The sequence below is a fragment of the Nilaparvata lugens genome, chromosome 2, assembly GCF_014356525.2.
Source record: "Nilaparvata lugens isolate BPH chromosome 2, ASM1435652v1, whole genome shotgun sequence".
In the NCBI taxonomy this organism is placed as follows: domain Eukaryota; kingdom Metazoa; phylum Arthropoda; class Insecta; order Hemiptera; family Delphacidae; genus Nilaparvata; species Nilaparvata lugens.
In genome coordinates this window covers 54,602,401-54,621,681 of record NC_052505.1, presented here as the reverse complement: position 1 = coordinate 54,621,681, position 19,281 = coordinate 54,602,401, and positions in this window count along the sequence as shown.

Sequence of the window (19,281 nt, the reverse complement as noted above, 5' to 3'; positions counted from 1 at the left end):
CAAATAAATGGCATTATTCTAAATGTTTAGTATCCATTACAAATATAACATCGTTCCAGGTTACTTGTAATATTGCATGCGGCAGTTATCGAAATGGGCAAGAGGTTCATACAATTTTCGAATTCCTACCAAAGGTTGCACCTGGTTTTCTAATAAATGAATCACCATCGCCAATTATTTACTTTCCATTAAACACGCACAGAATTCAATCTATTGTAATTCAAGTAGTTGATCAGAATGGTAAACTAGTTGATTTCCGCGGCGATAGTATAACAATAAGAGTACACATTAGAAAGAAGGAATAGAGAGAGAGAGAGGCAGTGATGGATCGTGTTAGAATGATGTGAGCATTAGTCACGCAAACAACACAAGCGAGAGAGCAAGAAGCGCTACAGAATGGTTTTTGTTGTGTATAACAACCTAGGCGCAAGGAGGGTGCGGTGTGGTGGCGGCGGTAGGTCTGCTTTTAGCATGCAGCAACCGGTTAGTACTTATCAGTCCATGAAACTGATAACACATAATCGAGCAAGGTTTTTAGAAAAGCTTGGTTTTAAAGTGAATTGGAAATATGTCGTCAAAACACGCGGCAGCAATTAGTGACATACTAAATGTTGAACAAGACATACACTATTATTCAGATATAACAAAATTTGATTATCATACGCATGCGCCGTATGGTAATTTGAAATGTAATAACAATGATGAAATACGTTTGTCGAAATCGTCTCATGACCTTATTTCATTAGTTGCAAAATCTTTTCTTATTGTTGAGGGGAAAATTACATGTACAAAAGCGCCGGCAAAAGACAAACCTGATGATCCGCGGTCGAGGCTGCATATACGCTCAGTTCAAATGCAGTAGCACATATGTTTGATGAGATACGATTTGAGTTGGCAGGTACAGTCGTTGCAAAGAGTCGACTAGTAGGTATTACTTCTACTATTAAATCATATTTAGTGAAACAACTAAACGATAAAAATACATATGATTTAGCAGGTTCACTGATAGTGCATCAACACTAACTAATAATACTTTTGCTTATTGCGTACCGTTAAAATTACTTCTGCCATTTTTCGAAGATTTTCAACATGTAATTTTGAATATGAGACAAGAGCTTGTGCTTTTGAGATCCGCAACAGTATTAATTGTATTCAGTCGCCGCAAGCAACATCAATGTCATTGGAAATAACAAAATTGCTTTGGAAAGTGCCCTATATTCATGTAGATGATCATTTAAGATTGAAATTTCTGAAAATTGTTGATCAGGATAGGCCATTGAAAATTGCATTCAGAAAATGGGATATCCACGAATATCCTCAGCTGCCGAACAGTGTTAGCACGATTTGGACTATAAAGACGGCTTCAAAAGCTGATACACCGCGATTTGTAATATTAGCATTTCAGACAAACAGGAAAAATGTAATGGGAAAGTCAATGTCGAAATTTGATATGTGCAAATTGCACGATGTTAAACTTTTCCTGAATAGTGAATATCTGCCGTATGATCGTATAAATGGAAACAAACAACTTTTGTACAAAATGTTTATTGAATTTGCGCCCAGCTATTATAATTTAGGACTTCATACTGATTATGGTACAGTTGTAGATTATAAAACTTTTACTGATTGCTGTCCAATAATTGTACTAGATTGTTCACATCAAGCTGATCATTTAACATCGTCAACAGACATTCGATTGGAAATGGAGTTTACAGAAAATGTGCCAAATTTAACGACTGCATATTGTATTTTGATAAGTGACACATTAGTAGAATACAAACCATTGAGCGCATTAGTTCATGAAGTACAGTAATTTGACGCAAGAGCGAGCTATGCATGACAAAGAAGGAGGAGGGGGCTATATAAAAGTGCGTGTATGAACAATACAGTGTTCAGTTGTAATGTGTTCTAATAGCTTGAATAATAACATAGATATTCCTCAGTCGTCGTCGTCGTCGTCGTCGTTATCATCATTATCATCATCATTGTCATCATTGACAAAAGCAAAATTTGATGCATTTGTACATAGAATGTGTGCATGCACCGACGGACAACAGAAAATGGACGATGATGAGCAAGTATCAACAAAATTTCGAGACTTTGGCATACAATGCGACTTGGATAAAGAAGAAGAAGAAGAATTGGAGAAGGAGGCAGCAAGAATTAAGGAGGAGAAGAGTAAAGAAGAATGCGACAGGAAAAATGATGACATTGATTTTGCTGTAGTCGAGTTTCATTTTTTCAAAAGTGATGATAATTTTATCATTATTAAAGAGGTAGCCATAATCGATTACAAACTACGTCATGTTGTGCTACACTTTAAATCACCATTGTTCTGTATTATTTTATATTATTTTCTTGTTCTCTCTCAATAAGCTACTCTTTGTTTACGGAATTGATCCGCATCGCTCAGCTATGCCACTTTTCGCTGATAAATCTAATCTTTTGAGAGCTAAATAATTTTTATCTGCACTGCTTCCCACTGTTTGTTTTGACCTATTCCCAACCAAAAATTACAAAGGGATAAAGAGTTAATGTTGTCTTTGGTTATTCACGAATATTGAAAATGACCATTGATTAAAAAGAATGTTTTCAAGTGAAAACAATAAAACATAAAATAATTTCTATCTTTCACTCTCCATTGTACAATACCGTGATTTAATTTTGTCACCGGCAGGCTGAGGTGGCCGACTTATGATTCTTCAACCTGAATCTCAATTTTCTACAAAAATTACATTTCTATTTCTACTATTTTTCCTCTCTTCCTTTTTCCTTTTCAGTAATAGAGTACATTTCATTTCAATTTGAAAAATATTCTCATAAATGTTTTTCGCGGACGACGAATCCGATGAATTAAATCTAAATGATAGTATCACTTTTAACAATGGCCTTATGCTGGAGCAATATTTTGATGCTTGTACAATAAGTAATAAATTGTGTATTTTACAGTTGAATATACGCAGTTATAGAAGAAACTTTGATGAATTTTCAATATTATTAGATAGTTTTAAAGTTATTAAAATCAATTGTATTGTTTTGACTGAAACGTGGTTAGATGATGATGAGTCTGTGATGCGGCTCCCGGGTTATGATGTCTATCGCTCTGGAAGTAAACTCAATCAGAATGATGGTGTGGTAGTGTACATTGACAGTTCACTGTCAGTGTCCTCCTGTGAACAGCTGTGTCTGGGCGGGATCGCTAGCTGCCTGGCTCTCAACTTTACTTTTAACGGTGTGCCCTGCCACTTGTTGGCTGCCTATCGCAGTCCCAATACTGATATAAATCTTTTCACTGTCGCTCTCCGGAATTATCTCTTAAATTTGAATGATGATAGAAAAACCTTACAAATTTTTTGTGGCGATATTAATATTAATATTCTGGGCGTTGCATTGAGCTCCGTGCAGGAGGGTTACCTGGATATGATGTATGAGTTGGGTTTTATCAGCTTTATAAATCGGGTAACACGTCCTGCGGGGAGTTCATGTATCGATCACTTTTTTGTAAAAAATGATAAAAATATGGAAATAAAATCTGCAATCATGGAAACAGCTATAACTGACCATTATCCGACATTTATTCAATTAGCTTCCGGGGTGCCTGTAGACTCGAACAATTGTCGGCCAACCATACCTACATACAGAGTGACCCAGTGGAATAATGTTGCGGCCGATCTGTTAGAAAAAGATTGGGGTGGTATCACTGCTGTTACAGACAACGTTGATTACTGTGCTGATACTTTCATAAATGAAATTACATCAACAATCGAACGATTTACACAAATTAAATTAGTTTCAGCCAGGAATAGAAAGATTAAACCATGGATTACACAGGGGCTTATTAATTCAATAAGACATAGAGACAAATTGAGCAAAAAGGTGTTGAGGCAGCCGTTTAATGTAGGATTGAAAGAGGAGTACAGGATTTATAGGAACGCACTCAATGTCGCTATAAAGAATGCTAAAATACATTATTATAAGGATAAGGTGGATAGTGTAGGGGGTGATTCTAGAAAATTCTGGTCTATAGTTAATGAGCTGGCTTGTAGACCAGGTTCAGCTGAGCGATTCCCCTTGGCGCAGTTTCATCAGGGGGGCGCACCTTCTGATTTAGAAATAAAAGAAATAGGTAACTCCTTTAATAATTTTTTTTCAAATGTAGGTGCTGAATTGGCTGATGCAATTCCTGAAAGGGGCCCTGAAGTGGTAAATGATGATGATTACATTGTCAATTCCACTTTCAGGCTGCAACCACTTGACGAACAGGACATCCGGGAGATCTTGAAGGGGATGCGTGGTGGCTCTGCTCCGGGGCTTGATAACATTGATTCAAAATTCATAAAAGAACACATTGACGTGGTGATTGAGCCTCTTCTTCACATTATTAATGTCAGTGTCCGAACAGGCCAGTTTCCAAATGCTTTTAAAATGGCAAAAGTCATTCCTATTTTTAAATCTGGTACTAAAAATCTTATAAGTAATTACAGACCTATTTCTATGCTAAGCATATTTTCAAAGATCCTCGAAAAAGCAGTGAAAAACCAATTACAGAATTATCTAGAAACAAATAACGTCATAGCAAATAATCAATATGGCTTTAGAATGGATAAAAATACATCACATGCTCTGTTTGATATAACAAAAGAGATCACGCAGAGGGTGGAAGATCGGAAACATGTTTTAATCACGTTTCTAGATCTTGCAAAAGCATTTGACTCTGTGGATAGACTGAAGCTTTTGAGAAAAATGGAGCTCTATGGAATCAGAGATGGTTCATTGAGGTGGTTTGAGAGTTACTTCCAGAGCAGGAAACAGTCAGTTTATATAAATGGAATTGGTAGTGACTCTATGCCCGTTGATTATGGAGTTATACAAGGAAGCACACTAGGTCCTATACTATTCCTAATTTATATAAATAATATAAGTAAATTGCAGTTGAATGGCAAACTGTTCCTGTTTGCCGACGATACTGCATTGGTTTCCTGTGGACGTACTTGGCGGGACGCCTTCAGTGAGGCCTCAAAAGACCTTTTACATGTGAAGAAGTGGCTCGATCAAAATAAACTCACACTCAATGTTGTTAAAACCAAATATTTGCCAATATATTTTATGAAAAATAGTATGCCAGTTCAAGAATGTCTCAAGCTTCACTCATGTAATGACCACCTGTCACTTACCTGTAATTGTGAGACGCTTGAACAGGTGGAAAAATACAAATATCTTGGAGTCTTCATAGATTGCAGGCTTTGTTGGACTCCTCATATGGAATACCTCAAATGTCGCATTCGTAGACTAATATATGCCTTTCGACAGTTGAGGGAGGTTCTTTCAGTCAATCAATTGAGAAGGACATACTTCGCCTATGTTCAATCAATTATAAATTATGGAATCCTGGCCTGGGGTGGAGCATCCTCGTTCACTTTGAGAGCTGTCGGAATTGCACAGCGAGCAATCATAAAGACTTGCTTGAACCAGGATAGTCGCTATCCGACTGAACTGGCCTATCAAGAATTTCAGGTCCTTGATGTGCGACAGCTATACATAAAATCACTTTTAATTTTCATCCGAAGTAATAAAAATGCAATATTTAATCCTCTTATCCATCCCTATCAAACACGAAATATGAATATATTTGGAATTCTACAACCCAGATTAGTTAGCAATTGCAATAGATTTAATAGTCATTACATATGCCACATTCTTTATAGAAATATACCCGCCTACATAAAGCAAATAGAACCCCTTAGCCTTAACATATACAAACGATTTTTAAATATGTGGTTATTTGAAGCCGGCAGGGATGTCGCTGATCAGCTCATCTACTCCTCTTACCGGTTTTGATGCTATGTATATATTTTTCTTGTATTCATCATCATATATGTGAATTAGATAAAAATCTTATCTATCATTATCATATATATGAAAGTATATATATCATCAATATATTGCTCATAATTTATCATTGTTCAAGTTCTAAATTTTATTTTGTGTGCCATGTTCAAGCTATATACCATAATATATATATTGTACTACTTCAATTCAAAGCAAATACTTTCTCCACTACATTTAACAAATTTTTATTTTTCAAATTGTACTGTATTGTAAATATTTATAATTTTCTTTTTAGTATCAATTTTTTTTCATTAGAACTCTTTCCCCACACACAGACTTGTCTATGTGGGGAAAATTCACAAGTATTTATATTATTTATACATGTGTACTGTATTTGTAATGATTTCTGTGAATAAACTCAATTTGAATTTGAATTTGATTTCCGAAAACATTACTGAGTAGAAAAATGTACCGTGATGTCAGCTGGCTTGAACATAACTATCATAAAATTAGATGGGACCAAGGCGACTTAATTTACACTGACGCGCTGCTTGCTTCATATTTGCAAAATTATACCACAATCTATACAAGGGAAGAGAAAAAACACAGTTTTTGAAAAGGTTACACGACAATGTGCTTACTATGCCGGAGGATATTCAAAAACCAGACTATACAATGTTTGAAAATTCTTGGTGTTTTAGTGTATGCAAAATTCATAACAAATCGTCCAATGGTCGGTGTGCGTTGTTCAGTGCCTATCATTATTTGACAATCTTGATGTGTAACAAGCAAACAAAGGAGAATAGTGCTGCTGCTTCAATGCCTACAAAAAATATGAGTTCATTGAATCGTAATGCTGCTGATATCGATTATACATGCGAAAATAATAGAATGGAAAGTATGAAACATTGTAAGCTGTTAACTAAACAACGAAAACGCAACTATGCCCGACAAGGTTTTTATTTTGATGGGGAAAGCATACTATGTGTTTATTGTGGATTTGATTTGATTTCGCATAAAGCGAGAGTATGCAGTCTGACCTGTAGCGGTGGAAGGGAGAAGCGAAAAGCAATAAATTTCACTGTTCTAGTACCACTCATTTAGTGTACCTTCGCTAGCAGCAGCAGATTGAAGAGCTATAATGAATCCGCAAACTTGGTCTTATGCGCCAGAATGTTTAGAAATTAAATTACAAAACTACATTGAATGGTATGATTTGTGTCAAAAAGCAATAGAGACAAAAAACAGTACTATTGCTAGACAATTGAAAGCAAAATTTCTAAATACAGTTAATATTAACGATATCAGTGATTACTTAGCTTATTACAGACCCTTTAGTTTGAATGTAAACAAGCTAATAAGAATTGAAGAAGAAATTTTAAGATCGCTAGAGGTGAACAGAGGAGGAGAAGAAGATGCGGCGACTAGCTGTAAAGAAGAGGTGGGTAGGAATGCGCCTACATGTAAAGAAGAAGAAGAAGAAGAAGCGACTAGCTGCTGTAAAGAAGAGGTGAGAAGAAAGGAATGTGGCTACATGTAAAGAAGAAGAAGAAGAAGAAGAAGGTAGAAAGGTGTAAAGGTGAATGGCGGGAAGTCAACAGAAGGAAAGGTGTGAGGAGGCAGAGGGGAGAACGAGTCAACAGAAGGAATGTGGAAGGAGTCGACAGGAAACGGTTGTGGGGGGGCTGACGGCTTAACAGGTTTGCTCAGTCTTCAACCGACAACCAACGCAAGCATATAGCTACTTTGTTATTCTTGCACACGATCGCGGTAAGCTTTTTATTATTATTATTATTATTATGGAACACCATAGAAGCAACACTGGAAATGATAGACTTTTTAGTATGAAGTCATTCAATTATATTTCGAAAACTGAATATCCAACGGTCTCACTCAAAGATCTTGACCATGATTCGTGGTACCGTGTTGTACACGCTAGATTAGTGAGAACACAACAGGGTCAGCGAATCATAATGAGGTTATACGATCATGACAGCAATGGTGACTATTATTGCGAAGTTTACTTACCTGAGAAATTTCTGAGTGTATTGAATCTTCAAACACTTGAGGATTTCAACAAACAAAAACTCTATCTGAAGTGTGTACAACGAGAAGGTAAATCGCCTCTTGTTCTTCTAGAAGAAGAAAGGAATATATAAAAAAATAAAAAAAAAAAAAAAAAAACCCATTCCCATCATTGATTGTGCAATAGGCCTAATGTTGATTAATACTTTGTATTGAATAACTAAGTGACATTCAATTAGAGTTTTCTCAATATGGGGATAGCACATTAAAAAAAGCGCCACCATTCCTTTTACAGCATAGTGTGGGAAAAATAACAATTCTCATGAAATGTAATTTTTTTCATTCTTCCTGTGGTGGTGGAAAAAAGGAACATATTGTTGTGCAATAGGCCTAATGTTGATTAACACTTTGTAATGAATAACTATAGTAGTATGTAGATTAGCCCGATCTATTCTACAACCTATTATAGCAACATTCAATTAGAGTTTTCTCAATATGGGGAAAGCACATTAAAAAAAGCGCCACCATTCCTTTTACAGCATAGTGTGGGGAAAATGACATCTCATACGTGGTGAACAAATATGAAATGTAATTTTTTTCATTCTTCCTGTGGTGGAGGAAAAAAGGAACATATTGTTGTGCAATAGGCCTAATGTTGATTAACACTTTGTAATGAATAACTATAGTAGTATGTAGAATAGCCCGATCTATTCTACAACCTATTATAGCAACATTCAATTAGAGTTTTCTCAATATGGGGAAAGCACATTAAAAAAAGCGCCACCATTCCTTTTACAGCATAGTGTGGGGAAAATGACATCTCATACGTGAACAAATATGAAATGTAATTTTTTTCATTCTTCCTGTGGTGGAGGAAAACAAGGAACATAGTTTAATTTGCACCAAACGCTAGTAGTGTAGTTTGAGAGTTTAGCGCTAGTAGTGTAGTTTGAGAGTTTAAAGATTTTAAAGATTTTAAATGTGGGGATATTTTTAATATGCAAATTAAGCAGGTGTTAACTGGGGCAGCAGATGTCAGTTAACACCTGCTACAACAAAGATGGCCGCCGCCACTGGGGAACCGTTGGGGAGATGGACACCTGCTACACTTCCTATTGGTTGGGGTGGTGGGGGCATTAGGGAAGGGGGACGCCATTTTGAACACACCCATGCTGGGTAGGGGAGATGGACACCTGCTACAATGGTCTCTTCCTATTGGTTGGGGTGGTGGGGGCACGACGCCATTTTGAACACGCCCCTTGCTTCCTATTGGCTGGGGGCGGGGACAAAATGGCCGACTGGGGCTGGGGGGGTGGAGCAAAATGGCTGACTATGGCAGGGGGGGTGGAGGGGGAATGGCTGACTAGGGCAGGGGGGGTGGAGGGGGGCGTGGCCATGCCCCTTGATTCCTATTGGCTGGGGGCGGGGCCAAAATGGCCGACTGTGGCTGGGGGGGTGGAGGGGGGAGGCCACACCCCTCGATTTCTATTGGATAGGCAGCTCTCTCAAAACCCCACTACTTAGTGGATTCGCTCATTCAAATGCACAGATTATCATCATTAACTAATTGTCACCTATTCTAGCAGCTAGCAACTACGAGTCAGGAAATTCAATGAAAAATACTAATAAAATTTAACTTCAGGTTTATTGAACTCTAAGTAGATAGAACGAATTAATAAAAGTCAGGTAACATGACGAATTTCCAAACAGAACAAAGTTATTCAGCAATTGGTTCAGGTCAAGAAGACATAGTCAATTTTTTTTAATCTATACATTTTGGGAACCTGCTAACCTACTGCATTTAAATTTGGGCCTCGGTCATTCTATAAAATTGAATTATGAGCTTAATAAGAAAAACAACAAAAGTTCGGCACTCACCATTTTAACGATATTCAAATTCGGAATCTTCAGAAACACTCACATACACTTTAATAAAACTCACTATACTTGAACTCACACCCACAAATAATTTCCTGATTCTACTCCTACTAGCTCAATAAAATTTTGTTCCCTATTCAACAAGATAAAAAATATTACTGATAACTGAAAACATAACAAATTGTCCCTCTGAATGGGAAATGGGCCCTTTAAAATTAATTCAACTCAAAATATTCACTTTTCATATAAGACAACAATAAATTTGAACGCATGATATATTTCCTAAAACTTCAAATAATTTCCTAAGTCATTATCAACTGTCATTTCATTATCTCGTATCAATTAATTTCGAAATAAATTATAATTATTCTATCTCTCTGTATAGTCTATGGATTCAAAACAATAGCCAACCACCTTGCATTTTCAGAGTAGCTTTCAATATTGTAGTCATAACATCCAACTCATTATTGATTCAATTATCTTTTACGTTTTCAACTATTCCCCGTTTGTCTCCACCACTGTTTATTCTATATTCCTTCTCATGTTCTTCTTCTCCTTCTTCCGTTTCATTTCTACTCTCGTTCACGAAATGATATAATTGTGATTTACTGTTTTACTCTAATTTCTATTGTTCTCATCATACAGTCCAAGGAGTATTTTTTTTCAACCCATTACTTTCTCTCTCATTCTCTATTACACTTGTTGATCTGAATCACTCTCATAACACAATGAACAGATTCTCTCTCTCATTCACACTTGTTGATATCTATACCATCTACACTGTTTCTCTCTCTTACCAACATACACTTCCGAGTCAGCTATCTCTCTTTCAATTATTCAGGTCAGATCTTCTGAAAACATAACAATTTGTCCCTCTGAATGGGAAATGGGCCCATTTAGAGGTCTGAGGCTCGCACGCATTGTTACATGTTTTCCCAGTTATGTCTCAATTCCAACTGTGGCCTTTTCACTGAAAATTATCCCCCCTCCACGAGCGTTGTGCATAACTTCCAGTGGAAAAGCCAAAGCTGCAAAAAGGTCAATGCTCATACAATTTTCAAATACAGTGGCTTTTTCGACATGAAATTTAAACTGCATTGGAAAAATGCACGAAAATTGCTATTTATTTTGACAACTAAGCAACAAGTTAGCAAATTCAAACAAAACAGAGTCAATTCTCACACTAAAAACACAGGGTTCAACATACAGTTAGAATCGAAGTTCATTTCAGTTCAAAAACCTGAGAAATAATATAAGATACACAAAAACAACTACAATACTACCCTCTCAATATCACACTATTACATCTCTTTGATGGTAAACCGAGTTTTTGGAGACTCCAGCCAGTATTTGATTACCGTACTGCTTCTATGTATTTTTCTTTTGTGTTGGAAAATTTCATCACCACAGCTCCTATTAGAGATGTAACAAAAGTTTACTTATAATTAAACATATTTCAAATAATATTTTTTGACTAGAAATTTGAAAAAACACACATGTTGCAAACACACAGTCTCACTCTTTCTAATTATATAAAATATATATTGCTAAAATGAGAGGACTACACCAATAGTTTTTCTAAATTGGAATAAGATATAGAGCTGTTAATATAAATAAATGAATCAATTGCCTGCTGGAAAAAGTTTAAATAAAGCCTGATGCCGGTCCAGAAAACAACTGAATAAATTTTAATCTATCAATCCACAGTCATATATTATTGATATTAAGTTCATTAAAATAACAAGAGTGTAGATTAGTTTGTGGTAACTTCAATTACTTAGGCTAGGCTAGATAAAAAGTTTAGTTACACATTTAAATTTATATGTACCAGCATATAACCCTGGAATGTGTCTGCCTGGAATAATAATCATCTTATTTCCAGCAATGATAAATTCAAGAGGCTTTTCTCTTATTATTATCAAGTTATGCCTCAAATAATACGGTATCTAGTGTTGTGTTATAAGGTTATGTTATGTGTGGCCTATAATAGTCTTTCGAAAAGATTATCATTTAATATATAAGTATTTAGACCTATAATAAATTTATTCTTTCATTTTACGGTACATCAATAAAAACAAAATCACTCGACTTACCTATTATTTCCAGGATAAAATCACAAAAATTACAGACTACGAAACTCATTCGAAAAACCGTTGGTCCTTTTCAAAATTTATTGTGCTTGTGCTTGTGCACAAGATCATTCTATCAATAGACCCAAAATTTTGATATAATATTATCAATATATCGATAAATAATAATTATCGACTATTGATAATTACATATTCTCAAATGTCATCTACATCTTTGTTTGGAAATGCGTTATTCAAATTACATAGTTTAAATAAGTAAAAGTAGAATACAATCCCGATTTCTACATTTTTGAATGCAATAAAATCAGTTTTCCCCGGGAAAAAAGTTAGAATTAGTTTAAAATAAATAGTTACACATATTAATTAGTTTGATATATCGATTGTTAAGACTTTGATGTTTCCATTTCACAGTATCAATATTATTGATAATATATCAATATTTTCATTCAATACCACAGTAATGGTGGCAATTTCAAAATTATTGACAATGTTACTGTTATTAAAATATTTGATATTAATTTCAGGTGGAGATTATTGGTTTTTTATGGGGGGACATTTGTGCTTGACACTGAAATGATGTTGGAAACGATAAAATAGTAGGTTGTTATTATTTGAATTGAAACCCCAAAAATCATTTCAAAGTCTGTGTGAGTAATTCCGGATACTGCATGATTTTCCTCATAAACTGTGATCCAATTTGAAAAAGTGTTATAACTTTTCCAATTTTGAATGGAATCATTTCAAATTCTAGGAAAAGGTTGATAATATGAACAGAAACGTCCATGAATTTTTTCAGAATTTTGCATGATGAACCAAGTTTTTTTTTTAAATTTTAAACGTCAGTAGCACGTTAACATCTGACAGGATTTTCACATAGGACAAAAAGTGCTGGAAATTAACTTCTACACCCGAATCAGTCATCAAAAATACATTGTTCCGGGAAAATTGAAAATCTGCCAAAAATATTCAATTTTAAACTGCATTTAAAATTACCGCAATCCATGGACTCCTATTGATATCACTAAACTTGTAGTGATATCAATATAAGTTCATCAACTGTATTCACCGTGATTTCTATTGGTATTGTGATGAATCTTTCAAATAGAGCTCATGAGAAGAGAGAAAATTGTGATTACCTTTTAAAATGAAAGAATTTGCTAAAGGAATAGTTAGCGACCGAGCGATAAAGCTTACTTATCAGTAACTGTATATTTGATAAGAGTACCGTTCTGTACTGAATATTGTCTAGGAAAATTATTCAATAAAATTATAATTATTTTGCAAATAAAGCACAAATTATTTACGAATTGCTCACTGATTTTGAGGTTACACTTTGTTTACTATCGATCAGATGTTTTTAAAACAGTTCGAACGCAGCTGACTGATTCAAAGTATTGTCAAATGTCACGCTGGCTTCACGTAAGATATAATACCATCTCTAAAAATCAAAACTATCCATAAAGGATCAAGAATTTCAAATAAAAAAATAAAATGTATGTGTTATCGTTGAAATTATTTATTATTTAAGAAATTATATTATATGTCAGGTCTTATTGTAACTAAATAGGTCATAGCATGAAATTATATTATTGATAAAATGGCAGAAATTAATTATAACAATCTCAAACCTAATAAAAATTGTATAAGAATATTAATTTATTAATGATTTAATTCAACTGAACCACATGGTAATTAAATCTCTTTGGCAGGTCTAAGCCAATCACAGTGCATAGAAATAGCACCAAGAAGGTGATCGTTTGAAAGCAACACATGTTAATCTATTATCAGACACCAACCCTGCCTTATCATTTACGCTAGCACATGTACATTGTATGAGAGGAACTATGTCCAGAAGATTAAGCAGTTTTAAGAATTACATAAATTAAATTATTATTGTAATTAAAGGAATTGTATTCTACTGCTTGCCACTGACGTCATGTTTACGTCACAAGCGTTCTACCAATGGCAAATTTTTATGCAAATTATTACATCGAGATTCTGAGAAGCAAGGTCTAGCCTAGAAGCTTAGAGAAAAGACAGGCACTTCCCTTTTGAAATCCTCACCGTGCAGATCTCCTTTTATAGTTACCAAGACCTATTTGTGAAAATTTCTTGTTCGATTTTAAATGTTCTATTTGTGAGCCGATATTTTAGGCCAATTTATTTGTTATTCGTAAATTTCTGTTTTCATCAATCGATAAATTAAAAGTTTAAAGTAAATTATCCCTTAATTAATTTCGGTGAAGGAGATATTAAATTAAAATTCCCCACGTGCTGAAACCGAAGCCTGGATTGCCGCCGATCAAACGATTTTTGATCTAAAGAAGAAAACCACGACCGCCAAGGAAATTCACGTGAGTTATAAGTTTTAAAAGGGGCCCCAATCTACGCTTCGAAAATATTTCAGTGCAGAAAAACATAAATTTTTTCTTCGTTAAATTATTGGCCACGCCGACAAGCGCTTTTAGTTATTAAGAGCCTAAAATTTATTCATATTTAATTTATAAGAATTTGTAGTTGATTAACTATCCTCCGCTACCTGAACCACGACCCCGAGCATTTTAAAAAATATTTTCTATAATTCATTTTTCACTATTTTTTCAAACTGTTAAATTTTATCAATTGTAAAATTCTGTTGAATCACGCATGGTATCATGCAAGCACAAGAAAATTTTTAACTATTCTGTTAATGCTAAATTATTATCAACCTGTAAATCAAATTCTGAACCTGCACTGTATGATTACATATTTTATTATAATATATTTCCGTTTTGTTAATTCGCTTTCTGAGTTCGATTATTTCTTAAGCCTGTCAATTATTGTGTCTGATACGTTCTATATCATCAAGAACCGATCGAATACGATCATTAGAATAATTGAATTAAGCTGGATATTGGAACAGGTCTAAGTGGATGTAGCGAGTGGGGTCAGATCGAGATATTTATTCTTTGTCCTTACCTGCTCATATATCAGCTTTTATCTGTTACCTACCTCGACTTAGGAGCGAACGCATCAATTGTACAGCAGTGGCAGCCATAGATCATATAAATTCCTACAATAGAGCTTAAAACCTGACAAGACTCTGTTCTCGAAGTATATTCTGAACGATATTTGGTCCAAATACCGTATTTTAATCCTTCAGAACTTATTAGAGACGCAGTCCCGTAAATTATCTACATCGGGATTTTTGCTCGACCTGTATGATTTTGTATGCTCATTCTTCACAGGTAATAATTTTAAGGTATCCGTCTTCAGTGTTTAGCGATTGCTACACTGCTTATAAAAATTTCATCACTATACAATTTGTCATTAGAAGAATCAAGGGTGAGCGAGCGTTTAGGCCTCCCGCGATTCCGACAATTGTATTGAATCTTGTAGTGAATCAATCAGTCTGGTGTACATTCAGCGTCCACGCACGCAATTACAAAATTTATAGCCGCTACACCATTGACTCAGTACAAGATTCACTCTACATGTGTGAAGCCGTTAAAACACGCACCACATGATTTGCCGGCCCAACGTGAGACATTTAAATATAGCACTACATGATTTGGCAAATCTCTCTACATATGTGAGGCGAGTAAGATTCAGCACCACAGTATCCATGGATTTCTATTGATATTCATGAGCTTCTATCGATATCACTAAACTTGCAGTGATATCAATATAAGTTCATTGACTGTATTTACTGTGATTTCTATTGGTATCCATGAAGTTCTATTGATATCACTAAACTTGTAGTGATATCATTATAAGTTCATTGACTGTATTCACCGTGATTTCTATTGGTATCCATGGATTTCTATTGATATCCATGAGCACGTATTGATATCCATGAGCATATATTGATATCAATAGAGTTTTTCTATCGATTTTTATGGATCTCTTCCACAAGGGAGATGGGGCAGAGCTCCTGAAATTTTTACAGATATGGGACTTGTGGCAGTTGATAGAGCTTATCAATGACTATTCTAGGTATAACTTTAATCGAAATCGTTAGAGCCGTTTTTGAGAAAATCGTGAAAAACCCTGTCTTTGACAGCATCTTTGCCATTTTATCCACCATCTTGAATCGCAATTGTTCGTGTCGGATCCTTATAGTGTAAGGACCTTAAGTTCCAAATTTTGAATCATTCCGTTGATTGGGATATGAGATATCGTGTACAGAGATGCACATACACACACACACACCACACACACACACACACACACACACACACACACACACACACACACACACACACACACACACACACACACACATACATACATACATACATACAGACCAATACCCAAAAAACACTTTTTTGTGGTTTCAAGGACTTTCACTGACTTGTGGCAGTTGATATAGCTTATCAATGACTATTTTATGTATGAATTTGATCAAAATCGTTTGAGCCATTCTCGAGAAGATCGCGAAAGACCCTGTTTTTGACAAAATTTTTGCCATTTAAGCCGCCATCTTGTAATTGCTGATGATATTGCCACTGATCGAAATTGTTTGTGTCGTATCCTTATAGTGTAAGGACCTCAAGTTCCAAATTTCAAGTCATTCCGTTAATTGGGAGATGAGATATCGTGTACACAGATGCACATACACACACACACACAACACACACACACACAACACACACACACACACACACACACACCACACACACACACATACATACTGTGATGAATCGTTTTAAATAAACCTCATGAGAAGGAGAGAACTAGCCAGAAAATTGTGATTACCTTTTTAAAATGAAAGAATTTGCTAAAGGAATAGTTAGCGACCGAGCGATAAAGCTTCCTTATCAGTAACTGTATATCAGATAAGAGTACCGTTCTGTACTGCATATTTTCTGAAGAATTATTTAATGAAATTATAATTATTCTGCAAATAAAGCACGAACCATTTATGAACTACTCATTGAATTTTGAGGTTACACTTTGTTTACTATTGATCAGATGTTTTAAAGCAGCTCAAACACAGCTGACTGATTCAACATATTGTAAAATGTCATGCCAGATTCATGCAAGCTATAATATTATTATAAAAAAGTAAAAAACTATCAATAGAGGACCAAGAATTTCGAATAAAAAATAAAATGTATGTATTATTGTTGAAATTATCTATTACTAGCTGTACCCTGCCACGCTTGCAGTGGCACATTGTGATTGAATGTTTATTATTTTTTTCTGTGGCCCCCACTATATATAAAATATGTGTTGGGAAACCACGAATATTATGCTTGTTAAATAAATTATGAACATCTGTGTTATGTGAGCTGTTAAATCTGATTTATTGTGCAATTACAAAACTAAAAGGAAAAATAATGTTTATGTGGGAAATAAAATGAAAAAAAGCAAAATTTTTAGAAAAAAGAAATTAAAATGAGTAAATGAATACCTATATATAAAATAGAAAATTATTGATGGAAAATAATTAGATTCTAAAAGGAAAAAATATTTGAGAATAGTCTCTTAAAAAGGATTGATAAAAAAATGAATTAATAATATTCATAATATCTAGTTGTAATAAGGTCTTCACTATAATTTATTCTATTTTCAATTATCCAAGTTTTTGTTTTTGCTTTAAATATATTAACCAGTACCATTTCCTTGATGTCCATTGGCAGCCTGTTGTAAATCTTTGGTCCTAAGTATGTTACTGTTCTCTGGGCGGCAGTTGTTGTCATCCTGGGGACTGCTAGATCAATATTCCTTCTTCGCGTGCTGTGGGTGTGGTCCATGTTGAGAAAGAACTGCGGGTTTTCCTGATGAATGTGAGTAATTTGTGAATGTAAATTTGTCGGATGCTCAGTAGTTGGAGCTCTTCATATAGAGAATCTGAAGGGTAGAGTGGATGTTTCTGTCCCATCATTCTGAGGATGAGTTTCTGGACTTTAAAAACAGGATTGATATGGCAGAAATACGTAGCTCCCCATGCCAGGATTCCATATCTTGCTATTGACTCTACCAATGTGTGATATACAATTTTTAACGTATCCAGTGTGAGTATCTGTCTGAGTTGAATGAAAGTGTAAACCAGTTTCCTGAGTTTTGTTGTTTGCTGTATGATGTGTTTGTCCCACCAAAGTAAGTCGTCTATTATAACTCCTAAATATTTTATATTATCTGTTCGTTCTACTGATGGACAATTGCAGTCTATGCGATTCATTTTGCAGTGATGTAACTTGATTGTATTTCGTACAGGTTTTTTGGAGTCCGTCAGTGAAAATGCTAGAAATTTAGTTTTTGATGAATTGAGAGTCAGGATATTACTGTGGAGCCAAAGTGTAATTTTTTCCATGCCTAATTCAGCGGTTATGAAAGTATCGTTCCAGTTGTTGCCTTGAAATATCACAGCTGTGTCGTCAGCAAAGACAATAATCTTGCCACCAATGTCAAGTGAGCACAACTCATTGGCAAAGATGAGGTACAGTATCGGACCAAGAACTGTTCCTTGTGGCACGCCGGATTTTACAGGAAGGCCTTCTTCTGCACTCAGATTTTTCCCTATTCTCACTCTCTGTTTGCGAATGGTTGAGAAATGAGAAAAAACAAAGAATACATTCATATAAGTTTAATTTTGCAATACTTGTTTATATACAATATTTTTGTTTTTCCACTGTCTGCGTAAATATAAAGACTATCTGGTTTGCCGACTCGGGAACACGCAACATACAGTTGTCCATGTGAAAAGCAATCCACATCTAAATCTAGACCACACAATTCTAAAGATAGACTAATATATTATTATAATCTATCCCTTCATTTTGTTTATATGATCAAATAACCAGCTGACTACTAAAATATTAGCCTACTTTGTATTTTAGCATGCAACACAGCCCAGATCGTATTATCAACAACACCGTTGTCAAATGCCGGTATGTTAGTAGAAAAGAGATGAGAATTTTTTTTTATTTCTCGTTGTTTTATGATAGAAGGAAACATAGCATGAATATGAAATAGAAATAAGATATTGAAACTATAAGATAAGCCGATCAGCTTATGAACTAAGGTTTGGAGGATTATGAAACATTGATAATTGAGAAATTATGAATACACAAATGCAAGAATAAAAGCCTCAATAATTATTATTCATTACAAGATTGATTTACATCGATAAGATTATACTCACACTATCGACTGAATCGCCAATTGATTGTAGCACGGTACCGGTATCGATCCATTCACTGATTGAAATTACTACAATATTAACACAAGTAACACGATTATTTGCACTGAAACACGAATTTATTATCAAAAAAAAAGCATCGGTATGCTTTCTTTGTTCTGAATTGCGAAAGTAATTGAAATCCAATAATTGTACCGGAAAACATATGGTAATCAAGAGTGTAGTTTACCGGTACTCTATATCTCACGAACCTGTTGAAGCTGCGTTTTGAAACATGCACGCTATCTAGCGGTCAGATTTTGCACTTTGATTGCAGCAGCGCTCAGCTCAAAT